This window comes from Coregonus lavaretus (genome assembly GCF_964263955.1).
Source record: "Coregonus lavaretus genome assembly, chromosome: 31".
NCBI lineage: Eukaryota > Metazoa > Chordata > Actinopteri > Salmoniformes > Salmonidae > Coregonus > Coregonus lavaretus.
Window position 1 is genome coordinate 31,803,494 of NC_140018.1, and position 19,835 is coordinate 31,823,328.

The window sequence follows — 19,835 nt, forward strand, 5'->3', positions numbered from 1 at the left end:
CAAAAGATAACTATTGTAAAATATACTGTGTCCGTAAAATGTATATAGTATGAATAAGCTGGAAGTAGAAGCCTAAGTGTTGTTGTCCATTAGTTTACTCCAATTAGGGGAGGGATGGTAGGGTTAGGGGAAAATAATAAAGGAGAAAAAAAAATATTTTTTAATATATATTTACAAAAATATATATAGGGGATTAGAAACGATGCAGACAATTACATGAATGGAAGCCACAATCTATCTGCAATATTAAAGCTGATATATTTTAATTTTCAATATGTCCCCCCCACTTCTAAAACCTAAGTTGCGCCCCTGGTACTTACTATAGAATGTTGTAGTATACTGTACAATACTATAGTAAATACTACAGTATTATCCACAGAAAAAAACACTGTAGTAAATATTACAGTAATATCCTAAAAAACACTATAGTCTGCAAAAACACTACACTTTTTTAACTATAGTAAAAACTACAGTATTTAATTTGCATATACTCTGGCCATTTCCCTCCCATATCGCAATTTGTCCATCCATAAGTGAGAAACCTACATGCCAAGTATAGACCATATATTGTGTTTCCTACAGGTTATAGAAAAGAGCAGAAGCTCTGAACTATCCATTCAGATCCTACCTACAGGTTATGGAAAATGTGCTTTTTAGTATTTCTCCAGTATGTTTCCTGAAGGAGAAAGCCTCAATTTTTATGTCAAAGAAAATAAAAATAAAACACTATAGTAAATACTACAGTAATGTCCACAAAAACGCTACAGTGAATACTACAGTATACTACAATCCGCAAAAACACTACAATAATTACTATATCATTTTACTACATTATACTATAGTAAATACTACAGTAAATACTAAAGCATTCACCGTAGTGTTTTTACGGACTATAGTTCCAAAAAATCTACAGTGAATACTACGGTAAAGTGAAAACTATAGTATTTATTCAATAGTATACGATAATATTGTTTTACGTGGGTGTATTCTAAACAAGTAGCAAGACATTACAAGACACTAGAAGACATGCTGCAGTTCAAGCAAAGAAGCAAATTCCTGATTAGAGGTAAAACACAACATAAACAGCTAGATTTCACTGGGCTTGGTTGCAGTCATTGGAATCTGACTGAAAACATGTTTAGTCTCCAGGAGAATGAATTCAGCAGACTCAGGTTCCGTTTCGAAATGGCACAACTTTTAACCAGAGCCCTATGGTCCCTGTTCAAAAGAAGTGGACTATAAAGGGAATAGTGTGCCATTTGGGACGCAGACTCTAACAGCCAACTAACAGCCAACAGTTGAGAAAACATGAAGAGCGCAGAACCCCTCTCTCACATTCTCTGACCTCTGACCTATATGACCTCTGGCACACTGTCAGATGGGTCCAATCCACCAATCACAGATCACGTTGCATGGTCTGTACTCTAAATAAACAAGCAGAGACGGAAACTGCATGATCCTGAAATTAAACCTCAAAAAGAGATAATACAAACAAAATCTGCATCCTCTATCTAATTATCACCTATCATGCGTGAGGCAAAACGAGGAAATGAGGAAACAAAAAGGTGCATCAGTGATGTGATTTAAATAGTTTAACAGTTCAATATTTTAACAGTCAAACATCACTTTAACCTAATATTCTAAAAAATATGAAGTGCTAATGTAGCAATTCATGTTGAAATCAAATAGCTCCTTAGTGAGAGTCATGAGAGACCAAACTCTGGTGAAGAGAACCTTCAAAACCTGACAGGCTCCACCCACACATCCCTGACAACTAGCAATGAGCTACAAGTTGAGAAACCTGAAACTAAATAAAAAGAAGAGAACTTTGTATCAGTAACTACTATTCTTTAAAAAATAAACATAGTTAGCGAGAAACGGCACCCTGCATGCCCTGTGTTAGACACAAAAGGAATAAGATATTAAATTAATAGATTAAAAAACAAACACTGACATCGGTTACACTTTGTTTGGCTAGCCCCCTATAGATGATCGACAGATAATCAAAGAAACTATCAACTGCAACTCTGTTGATAGACAACAGCTTGTACCGGGCAGTAAGAGCAACAACAAACTCCACCTCTCCTCAGCAGTCTCTCCCCTCCTCTCTGCTGATAGGGCTAAGTGTTGAGGCCTCTGGCAATGTTAGAGCATCATTAGCCAGGCCCTGGCTTTGGAGGCCAGACACATTCGTAACCTAGTGTTCAGTGGGGTCTGAAATTATTGACACCCTTGACAAAGATAACCTAAAATAGCTATAAAATAAATCATTCAAATACTGACCTATATTGAATGCTGCAAAAAATTGGGAAATTATATTATTTTATACTAGTATAATTGCTCAGAGAAAGATATTTTGTTTTAGAAGTAATGCTTTCTTTTCCTCAAAAAAGTAGGGGTCAAAATTATTTACACCCCTGTTTTCAATACCTTTCAATTCCTCCCATTGCGAGGATAACAGCACTGAACCTTTTTTCTAAAATGATATCCTTAGTCTGCGCTTATGGACTGCCCTCTTCAATTCAAGCCACAGATTTTCAATGGGTTTCAAGTCTGGAGACAGAGATGGCCATTGCAAAATGTTGATTGATGCCGTTGACCTTAACAAGAAAACCAGGGCTAGTGGAAGCAAATGTCTTTCTCTGAGCAATTTTATTAGTATATAATAATATAATTTCTCAGTTTCTTTGAGCATACAATATAGCTCAGTATTTGAATTATTTATTTTATACAGTCATTTTTGCTAATCTTTTCTTCTTTTTTTGTGTGTGGGGGGGGGGGGGGGGGGGGGTGTAGATCAGATATAATATTGCAGATAGAATGTAACTTCCATCAATGTAATTGTCTGCATCATTTCCAATCCCCCACATATTTTTTTGTAAACAGTGTATTCGGAAAGTATTCAGACCCCTTGACTTTTTCCACATTTTGTTACGTTACAGCCTTTTCCCCTCATCAATCTACACACAATACCCCATAATGACAAAGAGAAAACAGCTTTTTAGAAATGTTTGCAAATGTATTAAAAATAAAAAACTGAAATACCTTACATAAGTATTAAGAGCCTTTGCTATGAGACTCGAAATTGAACTCAGGGCATCCTGTTTCCATTGATCATCGTTGAGATGTTTCTATAACTTCATTGGAGTCCACCTGTGGTAAATTCAATTGATTGGACATGATGACAGTTCATGTCAGAGCAAAATCCAAGCCATGGGGTCGAAGGAACTGTCAGTAGAGCTCAGAGGCAGGATTGTGTCGTGGCACAGATCTGGGTAAGGATACCAAAAAATGTCTGCAGCATTGAAGGTCCCCAGTCCTCTGTAGCTCTGCTGGTAGAGCATGGCGCTTGTAACGCCAAGGTAGTGGCTTCGATCCCCGGGACCACCCATACACAAAAATGTATGCACGCATGACTGTAAGTCACTTTGGATAAAAGCCTCTGCTAAATGGCATATTATTATTATTATTATTATTATTATTATTATTATTATTATTATAACACAGTGGCCTCCATCATTCTTAAATGGAAGAAGTTTGGAACCACCAAGACTCTTCCTAGAGCTGGCCGCCCGGCCAAACTGAGCAATCGGGAGAGAAGGGCCTTGGTCAGGGAGGTGACCAAGAATCCGATGGTCACTGACAGAGCTCCAGAATTCCTCTGTTGAGATGGGAGAACCTTCCAGAAAAACAAACATCTGTGCAGCACTCCACCAATCAGGCCTTTATGGTAGAGTGGTCAGACGGAAGCCACTCCTAAGTAAAAGGCACATGACAGCCCGCTTGGAGTTTGCCAAAAGGCACCTTAAGGACTCTCAGACCATGAGAAACAAGAATCTCTGGTCTGATGAAACCAAGATTGAACTCTTTGGCCTGAATGCCAAGGGTCACGTCTGGAGGAAACCTGGCACCATCCCTACAGTGAAGCAAGGTGGTGGCAGCATAATGCTGTGGGGATGTTTTTCAGCGGCAGGGACTGGGAGTCTAGTCAGGATCAAGGGAAAGATGAACGGAGCAAAGTACAGAGAGGCCCTTGATGAATACCTGCTCCAGAGCGCTCAGGACCTCAGACTGGGGTAAATGTTCACCTTCCAATGGGACAACAACACTAAGCACACAGCCAAGACAACGCAGGAGTGGCTTCGGGACAAGTCTCTGAATGTCCTTGAGTGGCCCAGCCAGAGCCCGGACTTGAACCCGATTGAACATCTCTGGAGAGACTTGAAAATAGCTGTGCAGCGACGCTCCCCATCCAACCTGACAGAGCTTGAGAGGATCTGCAGAGAAGAATGGGAAAAACTCCCCAAATACAGGTGTCAAATCAAATCAAATCAAATTTGATTGGCCACATGCGCCGAATACAACAGGTGCAGACATTACAGTGAAATGCTTACTTACAGCCCTTAAACAACAGTGAATTTATTTTTATTAAAAAAGTAAAATAAAACAACAACATAAAAGTGTTGAGAAAAAAAGAGCAGAAGTAAAATAAAATAACAGTAGGGAGGCTATATACAGGTGGGTACTGGTGCAGAGTCAATGTGCGGGGAAACCGGCTAGTTGAGGTAGTTGAAGTAATATGTACATGTGGGTAGAGTTAAAGTGACTATGCATAAATAATTAACAGAATGTCAAGCTTGTAGCGTCATACCCAAGAAAACTCAAGGCTGTAATCACGTCCAAAGGTGCTTCAACAAAGTGCTGAGTAAAGGGTCTGAATACTTATGTAAAAACCTGATTTTGCTTTGTAATTATTGGATATTGTGTGTAGATTGATGAGGGGGAAAAAACAATTTAATCCATTTTAGAATATGGCTGTAACGTAACAAAATGTGGAAAAAAGTCAAGGGGTCTGAATATTTTCAGAATACACTGTACATTCCAGTCGTACTTTATCAAAGCCTTTTCAACGTCAGCAATGAATACCAGGCCTTGTTTCCCTGATTTTCCATAGTGTTCTATAGTTTCCCGTGCTTGTCTTATATTATCTCTATTGTATCCTCCATTTAAAAAACCTGTCTGATTAGGTTGAAGAACATCTGACAATGCCTTTTTAATTCTATGCACTATGCACTTTGCTAGGATTTTTGCATAACAACACTGAAGTGTAAGGGGCCTCCAATTTTTAAAATGACTGGAACTTTATATTTACCACTTGGGTCCTGTTTCAGTAATAATGAAATCAGACCTCCTTGTTTGTGGATTTGGACGGAGTCAGGCACAGGAGGGTAAATCACAGAATAAATTGTTTAGTCGGTAAGACAGCGGTACACAGCAATGTGTAAAACACTCCAGTGCGGTAAATACGCACTGGAGAAAACAAGGCACACGGGTGAATATCCCGGCGATACAAAATACAATAGCTCCACCGAGCTATAATAACCTCCACAATAAACAATCACACACAAAGACAAGGGGGGGAACACTTATACATGTACTGATGAGGGGATATGAACCAGGTGTGTGTAATAAACAAGACAAAACAAATGGAATGATAAGATGATGAGTGGCAGTGGCAGTGGCTAGAAGGCCAGTGACGACGAACGCCGAAGCCTGCCCGAACAAGGAGAGGAGGCAGCTTCGGAGGAAGTCGTGACATTGTTAAGTATCTGATAATTTATCATTTTCATAGGAGTGGTTAAAACACGCCAATAACGGTCCTCTGAGTTTATCAATAAATGTTTGGTATACCTCCACTGGTATGCCATCCAGCCCTGAAGTTTTCCCTGACTTAATGGCTTTAATTGCAACAAGACGTTCCTCCTCTGTAATTTGGCCTTCACATGAGTCTTTCTGTACAGCTGTTAATTTTACATTATTAATAGAAAAAGAATCCACACAATTAACTTTAGTTAGTGGAGATGGAGGAGACTGAAATGAAAACATATGCTTTAAGTACTTTGCTTCCTCTTTCAAAATATGTTTGGGTGAATCATGGGTGACTTCGTCATTTGTAACAAGTTTCAGTAAATTCTTTTTGGTAGCATTTCTATGTTGATGTTATAAAATAATTTGGTGCATTTTTACCAGTATTCCATCCAGTTCGCTATATTTTTATAATATATTACACTCAATCTTTCTTGAATAAGTTCCTCCATTTCTTTTTGTTTTTCCTCTAACTTATTCTATGCCTCTATGGTACAGATTTTATTGCAGTCTATCTGTACTGTTAGTCCTTCCATTTCCTTTGTTAATATGGACTCTTTTGACCTAAATTGCTTTTGAATTGCATGGCCTCTAAAGGCACATTTAAAAGTGACGCATACAATAACGGGATCTGCTGTACCTACGTTATATCTGAAAATTATTCTGTCTTAGTTAAAAACAAGTTATCATCCAATAGGCTTTGATTAAATGTCCAATATCCTCGCACATGTGGAAATTCTGTAAGAGTACTGTATATGCAAATTATTTGATGGTCCGAACACATTCTGTCCCATCAACACTTTTTTTGTGGTGGGTTACATTATACTGGAGGTTTGAGTGGTAGGGTTGGGATGGGGGGTCTCACTGTAGGGAGATTAATAAGCTTGGTCTTGCTGGCTGAGACCCCAATGGCAACCTATCCCCTATATAGGACCAGGGCCCATAAGGATCAAAAGTATTGTACTACAGTGGCTTGCGAAAGTATTCACCCCCCTTGGCATTTTTCCTATTTTGTTGCCTTACAACCTGGAATTAAAATGGATTTTTGGGGGGTTTGTATCATTTGATTTACACAACATGCCTACCACTTTGAAGATGCAAAAGATTTGTTATTGTGAAACAAACAACAAATAAGACAAAAAAACTGAAAACTTGAGCGTGAATAACTATTCAACCCCCCAAAGTCAATACTTTGTAGAGCCACCTTTTGCAGCAATTACAGTGCATGTCTCTTGGGGTATGTCTCTATAAGCTTGGCACATCTAGCCATCAGGATTTTTGCCCATTCTTCAAGGCAAAACTGCTCCAGCTCCTTCAAGTTGGATGGGTTCCACTGGTGTACAGCAATCTTTAAGTCATACCACAGATTCTCAATTGGATTGAGGTCTGGAATTTGACTATGCCATTCCAAGACATTTAAATATTTCCCCTTAAACATTTTACATTACATTTACATTTTAGTCATTTAGCAGACGCTCTTATCCAGAGCGACTTACAGTTAGTGAATACATATTTTTTTATTTTTTTATACTGGCCCCCCATGGGAATCGAACCCACAACCCTGGCGTTGCAAACGCCATGCTCTATCAACTGAGCTACATCCCTGCCTGCCATTCCCTCCCCTACCCTGGACGACGCTGGGCCAATTGTGCGCCGCCCATGAGTCTCCCGGTCGCGGCCGGCTGCGACAGAGCCTGGATTCGAACCAGGATCTCTAGTGGCACAGTTAGCACTGCGATGCAGTGCCTTAGACCACTGTGCCACTCAGGAGACATAAACCACTCAAGTGTTGCTTTAGCAGTATGCTCAGGGTCATTGTCCTGCTGGAAGGTGAACCTCCGTCCCAGTCTCAAATCTCTGGAAGACTGAAACAGGTTTCCCTCAAGAATTTCCCTGTATTTAGCGCCATCCATCATTCCTTCAATTCTGACAAGTTTCCCGGTCCCTGCCGATGAAAAACATCCCCGGGGTGATGAGAGGTGTTGGGTTTGCACCAGACATAGCGTTTTCCTTGATGGCAAGAAAGCTCAATTTTAGTCTCATCTGACCAGAGTACCTTCTTCCATATGTTTGGGGAGTCTCCCACATGCCTTTTGGCGAACACCAAACGTGTTTGCTTATTTTTTTCTTAATGCAATGGCTTTTTAATGGCCACTCTTCCGTAAAGCCCAGCTTTGTGGAGTGTACGTCTTAAAGTGGTCCTATGGACAGATACTCCGATCTCCGCTGTGGAGCTTTGCAGCTCCTTCAGGGTTATCTTTGGTCTCTTTGTTGCCTCTCTGATTAATGCCATCCTTGCCTGGTCCGTGAGTTTTGGTGGGCGGCCTTCTCTTGGCAGGTTTGTTGTGGTGCCATATTCTTTAAATTTTTTAATAATAGATTTAATGGGATGTTCAGAGTTTCTGATATTTTTTTTAGAACCCAACCTGATATGTACTTCTTCACAACTTTGTCCCTGACCTGTTTGGAGAGCTCCTTGGTCTTCATGGTGCCACTTGCTTGGTGGTGCCCCTTGCTTAGTGGTGTTGCAGACTCGGTGGCCTTTCAGAACAGGTGTATATATACTGAGATCATGTGACACTTAGATTGCACACAGGTGGACTTTATTTAACTAATTATGTGAGTTCTGAGGGTAATTGGTTGCACCAGATCTTATTTAGGTGCCTCATAGCAAAGGGGGTGAATAAATATGCACGCACCACTTTTCCGTTATTTTTTTTTTTTGAATTTTTGAAAAAAGTTATTTTTTTCATTGCACTTCACCAATTCACCATTACATGAAATCCAAATAAAAATCAATTTAAATGACTGGTTGTAATGCAACAAAATAGGAAAAACGACAAGGGGGATGAATACTTTTGCAAGGCACTGTATATAGGAAAAAGGGTGCCATTTGGGACAAAGACGAAATCTCTTTCCTCCTTTGTTATTTGCCATAGTTTGGTTTCATCTCACACACAAAATTCCTTATTCTTTTACCATATGGGAGTCTGGTTGATTTAGGATCTGGGTGCAGCTTGACGTGTCGTGTCTGAGAAGCAGCCACAAGCTCAGAGACATTATAAATATACCGCTGGTATGACAGGGCATTTTTAAAACTCCCCCGTAAACAAAAACTGTGTAACCACTTTAATCAGCTGGATGAAAGGCATACCAGACCCCAAGGCATCTGTCACACACTAACCCCAGGGATACATACATACACATTCATAAGATGGAAACAAGCTGGAGAGAGATGAGTGAAAACGGATCTATAAGGAGTATAGGGTTGCGTCCCAACTGGTACCCTATTCCCTATTTAGTAGGGCTCTGGTCAAAAGTAGTGCACTACATAGGGAATAGGGTGCCATTTGGGATATAACCTAGCAGCTTTGATTGTGACTGAGTCAGCTGAAGAGTAGAGATGCAGCAGAGACACAGCAGCAGAAATAGCCTCCTGCCCTTTGTAAGGCTGGCGGGGGTTAGAGAGTAGGTCTACAGGTGGCACAGAGATCAAAGCCTGGCTGATTTCTTACATTATCTGGCCACTTTGATTCCAATCAAGACCCACTGGGCACACACTGGTTGAATCAATGTTGTTTCAACATAATTTGTTAATGTACTGTGACGTGAGATCAACGTGGAAAATACAAAACATTAAGAACACATTAAGAACACCTGCTCTTTCCATGACAGACTGACCAGGTGAATCCAGGTGAAAGCTATGATCCCTTATTGATGTCACTTGTTAAATCCACTTCAATCAGTGTATATGAAGGGGAGGAGACATGTTAAAGAAGGATTTTTAAGCCTTGAGACAATTGAGACATGGATTGTGTATTTGTGCCATTCAGAGGGTGAATTGGCAAGTTAAAAGATTTAAGTGCCTTTAGACAGGGTATGGTAGTAGGTGCCAGGCACACCGGTTTGTGTCAAGAACTGCAACGCTGCTGGGTTTGTCACGCTCAACAGTTTCCCGGGCAAAAGGGGGGATGGAACTCAATATTACGAAGGTGTTCCTAATGTTTGGTATACTCAGGTATACACTGTTTGATGACTTTGAAAAAAGTCATCAACCAGTACTGTTTTCATCTAATTTCAACCAGTGTCTATATACAGTATATTGGGTGATTTAAATTATGTTACTATTTTTTTTTTTTTTGATTACACACATTTTCTTTACAATAGTGAGGTATATTGAAATAAAATGTGAAGCCATAGTCCAACAATTTCTGCCTGAACAGTGACTCCTACTGGTATCCTTCTGTGAAAAGGAGTCTACCATCCAACTGCCAACCTCTATGTACCCTGCTTAGCTTACGAAACAAGCCGTATTCTTTTCAGCAGAGCTATCATGTCAACAAATTTAGACATTGATCAGCTTCCATACTCATTTGCGTAGACTACCTAAATAACATTGAATAGTTGAAAGTAACTTCTGTAACATTTCTTACACAAGCTGTATGTGAAAGTAAATTGGGAGTGAGGTTGAGTTAATGTAGGCTACATTGACATCTGATTTGCCCAACAAAGGACACCATCATTTCAACGTGTGGCTAAGTATACTATCATTCATCCATGGTTGATTGGATCTTTGGAAGTTTATAAGTTAACATTAGCCCTATAAATAGGATGCCAAATTCATGATATTAATAATACACTTTTACCTTTGGATATTGTCTTGTATATGAAGGATGGTTGGTTGATTTCAAATGTAATGCAATCACTTCTCCATCTCAACCAAAAATCAAAGTTGAAGAATAGGACTAAGTTTGATTTGATTTAGTGCTATTCCTTAACTTAGATTTTTGGTGGAGATGGAGGCGTGAATCCAACATATCAATTATTCATTTGTAGACAAACTGGATATTGAATTGTGAACGCAACCAAATATCAACATTTGAAGGAGATGTATCTTCTGCTTGGATAGTATATATACTCTATATTATGAATAACATATTAAAGAAAATATCCAAAGATAAAAGTATATTATTTATATCATAAATTTGGCATCCTATTTATAGGGCTAATGGTAAACACTTGTAAACTTTCACAGATCCAATCAACCCTGGACGAATGATAGTAGAACTATTTAGGGGACTTTCGTTATAATGTCATTGTTTTATCAAGGTATATCAAGGTCATTCACTCATAAATTAACTTCTGTTAGGCCAATTCACTTCATGATTGTTCTGGCTGACAGCCCCGTTTCCCTGCATCAATTCAGTTGGCCTCGGATGACTCTGGGGTATCGGGTTACATATCCAAAGCCATTGGAGGCTCGGGAGTCCCGCCTTAACACTCATTCGCTGATCGAACTGTCCTATTTGAGGCGGAACGATACATCACAGGCACACAAGCCGCATAGCACTGCAAATCCAAAGTACAGTTGAAGTCGAAAGTTTACATACACTTAGGTTGGAGCCTTTAAAACTTGTTTTTCAACCACTCTACAAATGCCTTGTTAACAAACTATGGTTTTGGCAAGTAGGTTAGGACATTTACTTTGTGCATGACACAAGTCATTTTTCCAACAATTGTTTACAGATGTCACGACTTCGGCCGAGTCTGCCTCCCCTCCTTGTTTGGGCAGGCTTCGGCGTTCGTCGTCACCGGAGTACTAACCACTGCCGCCCCAATCATCATCACAATTGTCTTGTCTCGTTATCACACACACCTGGTTCTAATCCCCTAATTAGTCCGTGTATAAGTGTTCCCTCTGCCCCCTTGTCCTTGTGGGTCATTGTTTATTGTGAAGGTTAGTGAAGCTCGGTGGAGCTCGTGTATTTTGGTCGACGGGAGTATTTTCCTGTGTGCCTTGTATTTTCCAGTGAACCTGTTTTGTGCCCTGGAGTGTGTTTGACGCAGTTCTGCGGAAACCTGTATTTTGTGGATTAAAGCCTGTTATTCTGTGATTTGACTCCTTCAACACAACCTCATCACAGAATCACCCACCCAAATATGGAGTCAGCAGGAGAAGAGCGCATGCCTGGAGTCATGGCACGGGTCCAGGAGCATTCCACGATGCTGGCCAGCTTGGGGGAAGTGATGGATCGGGTTCTTCAGGTAGTCTAACGCCTGGAGAGGAGAGAACCCGATCTGTTGAGACAAGCTGGCCAACCGTCTAAGGCACTGCATCGCAGTGCTAGCTGTGCCACTAGAGATCCTGGTTCGAATCCAGGCTCTGTCGTAGCCGGCCGCGGCCGGGAGACCCATGGGGCGGCGCACAATTGGCCCAGCGTCGTCCAGGGTAGGGGAGGGAATGGCCGGCAGGGATGTAGCTCAGTTGGTAGAGCATGGTGTTTGCAACGCCAGGGTTGTGGGTTCGATTCCCACGGGGGGGGGCCAGTATGAAAAAATAAAAAATAAAAAATAATGTATGCACTCACTAACTGTAAGTCTCTCTGGATAAGAGTGTCTGCTAAATGACGTAAATGTAAATGTAATGTAATGGATCCAGCCACCTACACCCCAGCACCCGGAGGGATCCAGATATCCCGACCTCAGGCGTTTGATGGGACGACGGCACTGTGCCAGGGATTCCTCCTCCAATTGGATCTTTACTTCGCCAGCATCAGGCCAGCACCATCGGAGCGGGAGAAGGTGTCCGTCCTCGTTTCCTGCCTCTGTGGGAAAGCCCACCCGTCCGAGGGTAGAGAGGCGGGTGAGCGACTGGTCCATCTGGGAGACGAGGACCGCACAGGACTTCGCATTAGAGTTTCAGACGCTGGCAGCGAGGACCGGGTGGAACGAGTGGGCCCTGATTGACCATTTCCGGTGCCATCTGCAGGAGGACATCCAACGGGAGCTAGCCTGACGAGACAACATGTTGTCCTTCAACAAACTGGTGGACATGGCCATTCGTTTGGACAACCTGCTGGCAGCCAGAGGACGTCCTGGTAGGGGTCTGCCCGTTTCGACCTCGGACGACTCGGATCCCGAGCCGATGGAGCAGGGTGGAGCCGCTGGCCGAGAGAGTATAGGACGACAGCGACAGTGCCACTCTGGTGGCATGAAGGGACAATACACTACACGTCGTTGTCAATGTTCTTTTGGGCCAGGAGGCGGCAGGCAGGGCACTCATGCATCACCCCAGGTATCGAACACCCACACTTGTTCAGAGCCCTCTGCTGCGCACTGTACCCTACTTATCCACTTTCCCGATCTCATGGTAGTTCCCCAGACTCCGCTGGTCTGCTGAGTCTGACCTGGCCTTCAGCAAACTGCGGGGTCTGTTCACCTCAGCCCAGTACTGGCCCACCCCGATTCATCACTAACGTTCGTAGTGGAGGTGGATGCGTCCGAGGTTGGGATAGGAGCTGTCCTGTCTTAACGCTCGGGTACGCAACCCAAGCTCCGCCCCTGTGCCTTCTTCTCTAAGAAGCTCAGCCGGTGGAGCAGAACTACGATGTTGGTGATCGGGAGCTGTTGGCTGTTGTCCGAGCCTTGACCGTGTGGAAGCATTGGCTCGAAGGGGCGAAACACCCTTTCCTCGTCTGGACGGACCACCGTAACCTGGAGTACATCCGGGCAGCGAGGAAGCTGAATCCTCGCCAGGCCAGATGGGCCCTATTCTTCATCCCGGTTAGATTTTACACTATCATACATTCCGGGTACGAAGAACGTGAAGGCAGACGCACTGTCCCGGCTGTATGACACAGAGGAGAGGCCCAGAGACAACACCCCCATACTCCCAGCCTCCAGCATTGTGGCACCGGTAGTATGTGCGATGGACGTGGATATAGAGCAGACATTATGCACAAATCCATCTCCACCGCAGTATCCAGCTGGGCTGCGGTACGTGCCTGCTCTTATCCGTGATTGTCTGATCTTCTGGGCACACACGTCACCCTCCTCTGGTCACCCAGGTATCGGCCTTACAGTGCGCTGGAAAGTACTGGTGGCCTACCTTGGCTAAGGACGTGAGGGTGTACGTCTCCTCCTGCTCGGTGTGAGCCCAGAGTAATGCACCTAGGCACCTCCCAACGGGTAAGCTACAATCATTACCAGTTCCACATCGACCTTGGTCTCATCTTAGTATTTATTTTCTGACTGATCTTCCCCTCTCCCAAGGTAACACCACAATCCTGGTCGTTGTGGACCGCTTCTCCAAGTCCTGCTGCCTCCTTCCTCTGCCCAGTCTCCCCACGGCCCTGCAGACTGCAGAGGCCCTGTTTACTCACGTCTTCCGGCACTACGGGGTGCCAGAGGATATCGTGTCCGACCGAGGACCCCAGTTCACGTCTAAGGTTTGGAAGGCGTTCATGGAACGTCTGGGGGTCTCGGTAAGCCTAAGTCAAATGGGCAGGTGGAATGAGTAAATCAGGATGTGGGTAGGTTCCTGCGGTCCTACTGCCAGGACCAGCCGGGGGAGTGGTTGGTGTTCTTGCCTTGGGCAGAATATGCCCAGAACTCTCTCTGCCACTCCTCTACTAACCTAACACCATTCCAATGTGTTTTAGGTTACCAACCGGTTCTGGCACCGTGGCACCAGAGCCAGACCGAGGCTCCTGCGGTGGATGACTGGTTTCGGCATGCGGAGGAGACGTGGGACGCTGCCCACGTTCACTTCCAACACGCCGTGCGTCGTCAGAAGGCCACCGCTGACCGTCACAGCAGTGAGGCCCCAGTTTTCACACCGGGGGATTGGGTCTGGCTCTCGACCCGGAATCTGCCCCGCCGCCTGCCCTGCAGGAAGCTGAGCCCGCGGTTTGTGGGGCCGTTCAAAGTCCTGAGGAGAATCAATGAGGTTATGTATAGGTTGTTACTTCCCCCTGATTACCGTATTAACCCCTCGTTTCATGTGTTTCTCCTCAGGCCGGTGGTGATTGGTCCACTCCAGGAGTCTGAGGTGTGGGAGGTTCCTCCACCTCCTCTGGACATCGAGGGGGCCCCGGCGTACTCTGTCCGTGCCATTCTGGATTCGAGGCGTCAGGTGGGGGGCCTTCAGTACCTCGTGGAGTGGGAGGGGTACGGTCCGGTGGAACGGTGCTGGGTCCCGGTGAGGGATATCCTAGATTCCTCCTTGTTGTGGGATTTCCACCGTCGCCATCCGGATCGCCCTGCTCCGCGTCCTCCTGGCCGTCCCCGAGGCCAGGGTCGGCGCGCTGCTGGAGCTGCGCATCGGGGGGGTACTTTCACGACTTCGGCCAAGGCTGCCTCCCCTCCTTGTTCGGGAAGGCTTCGGCATTCATCATCACCGGAGTACTAACCACTGCCGCCCCAATCATCATCACAATTGTCTTGTCTCGTTATCACACACACCTGGTTCTAATCCCCTAATTAGTCAGTGTATATGTGTTCCCTCTGCCCCCTTGTCCTTGTGGGTGATTGTTTATTGTGAAGGTTAGTGAAGCTCGGTGGAGCTCGTGTATTTTGTTAGACGGGAGTATTTTCCTATGTGCCTTGTATTTTCCAGTGCACCTGTTTTGTGCCCTGGAGTGTGTTTGACGCAGTTCTGCGTAAAGCTGTATTTTGCGGATTAAAGCCTGTTATTCTGTGATTTACCCTCCTGCGCCTGACTCCTTCAACACCACCTCATCACAACAGACCGATTACTTCACTTATAATTCACTGTATCGCAATTCCAGTGGGTCAGAAGATTACAAACACTAAGTGGACGGTGCCTTTAAACAGCTTGGAAAATTCCAGAAAATGATGTCATGGCTTTAGAAGCTTCTGATAGGCTAATTGACATAATTTGAGTCAATTGGAGGTGTACCTGTGGATGTATTTCAAGGCCTACCTTCAAACTCAGTGCCTCTTTGCTTAACGTCATGGGAAAATCAAAAGAAATCAGCCAAGACCTCAGAAAAAGAAATGGTAGACCTCCACAAGTCTGGTTCATCCTTGGGAGCAATTTCCAAACGCCTGAAGGTACCACTTTCATCTGTTCAAACAATAGTATGCAATTATAAACACCATGGGACCATGCAGCCGTCATAGCCGTCAAGTATCTATATCCACAGTAAAACAAGACCTATATCGACATAACCTGAAAGGCCGCTCAGCAAGGAAGAAGCCACTGCTCCAAAACCGCCATAAGAAAGCCAGACTTCGGTTTGCAACTGCACATTGGGACAAAGATCGTACTTTTTGGAGAAATGTCCTCTGGTCTGATGAAACAAAAATAGAACTGTTTGGCCATAATGACCATCGTTATGTTTGAAGGAAAAGGGGGTGGCTTGCAAGCCGAAGAACACCATCCCAATCGTGAAGCACGGGGGTGGCAGCAACATGCTGTGGGGGTGCTTTGCTGCAGGAGGGACTGGTGCACTTCACAAAATAGATGGCATCATGAGGAAGGAAAATTATGTGGATATATTGAAGCAACATCTCAAGACATCTGTCAGGAAGTTAAAGCTTGGTCGCAAATGGGTCTTCCAAATGGACAATGACCCTAAGCATGCCTCCAAAGTTGTGGCAAAATGGCTTAAGGACAACAAAGTATAGGTATTGGAGTGGCCATCACAAAGCCCTGACCTCAATCCTATTGAACATTTGTGGGCAGAACTGAAAAAGCGTGTGCGAGCAAGGAGGCCTACAAACCTGACTCAGTTACACCAGCTATGTCAGGAGGAATGGGCCAAAATTCACCCAACTTATTGTGGGAAGCTTGTTATTTTTATTTATTTATTTATTTATTTATTTGTAAGGCTGTGTAAGGCTACCCAAAATGTTTGACCCTAGTTAACCAAGTTGCTACCAAATACTAATTGAGTGTATGTAAACTTCTGACCCACTGGGAATGTGATGAAAGAAATAAAGCTGAAATAAATCATTCTCTCTACTATTATTCTGACATTTCACATTCTTTAAAAAAAGTGCTGATCCTAACACCTTTAAGACAGGGAATTTTTACTAGGATTAAATGTCAGGAATTGTGAAAAACTGAGTTTAAATATATTTGGCTAAGGTGTATGTAAACTTCCGACTTCAACTCTATTTTCCATGTTGATTCCACGTCACAATACATTGAGAAATGACATTGAAACAAACAATTATTCAACCAGTGTGTGCCCAGTGGGGATCCTCTTACTGTAAAATAGACCCAATCCGTCAACACCATCACAACATGAGCGGAAAGGTATGAGGGGTGAAGGGGGAGATAGTGGTAGCTAATGGTCGTGAGATGTCTTTATACTGTATGTTGTTTCTTTAGCTTAGGCTAAATCTCATCCCAGAAACATTTATATTGAGACATTTCTCAAACAACAACACAAACAGGCTTGGCTTAGAGATTGCACTCCGTGGGAATATTTTTGACTAAACCTTATTTGGTTGAAAGGCAAAGAGCTTGTTGGAGCTCTGATGGTTTTACTTGAGCTTGTATAATGCGCTGTCCTCGCAATGTCTGTGGACATGCGGTCATGCGGTCATGCGGTCATGCTAATTACTGTTCACTGTAAGGCTTCTAACATCCACTCTAAAGCGTGTTTTGCCAACATGTCTTCCACTTGCATATGGAGCTAGTAGCTAGTTCTCCCTTCCAGGCAGTGCTGCTGCTGCAGTGCTTTAAAGTGTTCTGTGTCCCAAATGGCACCCTATTCCCTATATAGTGCACTTCTTCTGACTAGAGACCTATGGGTCCTTGGTCAAAAGTAGTGCACTACATAGGGAGTAGTGTGCTATTCGGGACGTATACCATGTCTCTCTCACAGGAACATGAGAAGGTTAATCCTCTTTAGAATGAGATGCTGTGTGAGAGTATTCTGTTTAAGGGGCTGCCCCAGCTGGAACTGCAGGGGCTCCGAGAAAATATTTTGGGGGACACTTTCAAACGGTGTTGAGTGAGTGTGAGGTGAGACCGCTGTCCCAAATGGAAATTTGTCTTCTCAGCTTCACCACTGATCTACAAACACATTTTAACAAGCGACTATTCCTCTATAACTTTGCATGAACAACAAGCAGCTTTCTCCAAGAAACAATTCTAGGATTTCCTTTGAAATATTCCAAATGCTAAAACACATTACTGACACTCCAGATCATCTGTCCATTCCCCCAAGCCAAAAGCATGAAGATGGTAGAAGATCAAATACAGAGATTAAATAGAACGTAGAGGAGAGAGCAGAAAGCTTGTTGTCAGCTGAGACGATCAAACAGATTGGGAAGCATTCCTTCCGTGTGCTTCCCTAGACCCCATTCCACACTACCAAGAGAGTTTTCATCTATATTCTTCGTAGCAGTCTATTTACCACCACAAACCGATGCTGGCACTAAGACCGCACTCAATGAACCCTATGCTTTGACTTCTTTCTCCCCTCTCTCTCCAGATAAAATCTTGCGACTTGTGACGGCCGGCCGCCCAACAACCTGCCCGCTTGACCCTATCCCCTCCTCTCTTCTCCAGACCATCTCCGGTGACCTTCTCCCTTGTCCCTTCCGTCTTCAAGAGAGCGAGAGTTGCACCCCTTCTCAAAAAACCAACACTCGATCCCTCTGACGTCAACAACTGTGGTCCTCTGTAGCTCAGCTGGTAGAGCACGGCGCTTGTAACGCCAAGGTAGTGGGTTCGATCTCCGGGACCACCCATACACAAAAATGTATGCACGCACGACTGTAAGTCGCTTTGGATAAAAGCGTCTGCTAAATGGCATATCATCATATCATAACAACTACAGACCAGTATCCCTTCTTTTTTTTCTCTCCAAAACTCTTGAGCGTTCAGTCTTTAGCCAACTCTCTTGCTGTCTCTCTCAGAATGACCTTCTTGATCCAAACCAGTCAGGTTTCAAGACTGGTCATTCAACTGAGACTGCTCTTCTCTGTGTCACGGAGGCTCTCCGCACTGCTAAAGTTAACTCTCTCTCCTCTGCTCTTGTCCTTCTAGACCTGTCTGCTGCCTTTGATACTGTGAACCATCAGATCCTCCTCTCTACCCTCTCCGAGTTGGGCATCTCCGGCGCGGCTCACTCTTGGATTATGTCCTACCTGACCGGTCGCTCCTACAAAGTGGCGTGGCGAGAATCTGTCTCCGCACCACGTGCTCTCACCACTAGTGTCCCCCAGGGCTCAGTTCTAGGCCCTCTCCTATTCTCACTATACACCAAGTCACTTGGCTCTGTCATATCCTCACATGGCCTCTCCTATCATTGCTACGCAGACGACACACAACTAATCTTCTCCTTTCCCCCTTCTGATAACCAGGTGGCGAATCGCATCTCTGCATGTCTGGCAGACATATCAGTGTGGATGACGGATCACCACCTGAAGCTGAACCTCGGCAAGACGGAGATGCTCTTCCTCCTGCGGAAGCACAGTACCCGCTCAGCCCAGTCAAAACTGTTCGCTGCTCTGGCACCCCAATGGTGGAACAAGCTCCCTCACGACGCCAGGACAGCGGAGTCACTCACCACCTTCCGGAGACACTTGAACCCCCACCTCATTAAGGAATACCTGGGATAGGATAAAGAAATCCTTCTACCCCCCATTACCCCACCCCCCCCCCCCCCCCCCAAAAAAAAAAAATGGATAAGAGCGTCTTCTAAATGACGTAAATGTAAATGTAAATGTATACGGCCATAAGCAAACAGGAAAACATTCATTCAGAGGCGACGCTCCTAGTGGCCGGGGACTTTAATACAGGGAAACTTAAATCCGTTTTACCTCATTTCTACCAGCATGTTAAATGTGCAAACAGATGGAAAAAAACTCTAGACCACCTTTACTCCACACACAGAGACGCGTACAAAGCTCTCCCTCGCCCTCCATTTGGAAAATCTGACCATAATTATATCCTCCTGATTCCTGCTTACAAGCAAAAACTAAAGCAGGAAGCACCAGTGACTCGATCAATAAAAAAGTGGTCAGATGAAGCAGATGCTAAGCTACAGGACTGTTTTACTAGCATAGACTGGAAAATGTTTCGGGATTCTTCCGATGACATTGAGGAGTACACCACATCAGTCACTGGCTTCATCAATAAGTGCATCGATGACGTCTTCCCCACAGTGACTGTACATACATACCCCAACCAGAAGCCATGGATTATAGGCAACATCCGCACTGAGCTAAAGGGTAGAGCTTCCGCTTTCAAGAAGCGGGACTCTAACCCGGAAGCTTATAAGATATCCCGCTATGCCATCCGTTGAACCATCAAACAGGCAAAGCGTCAATACAGGACTAAGATCGATCGTACTACACCGGCTACGACGCTCGTCGGATGTGGCAGGGCTTGCAAACTATTACAGACTACAAAGGGAAGCACAGCC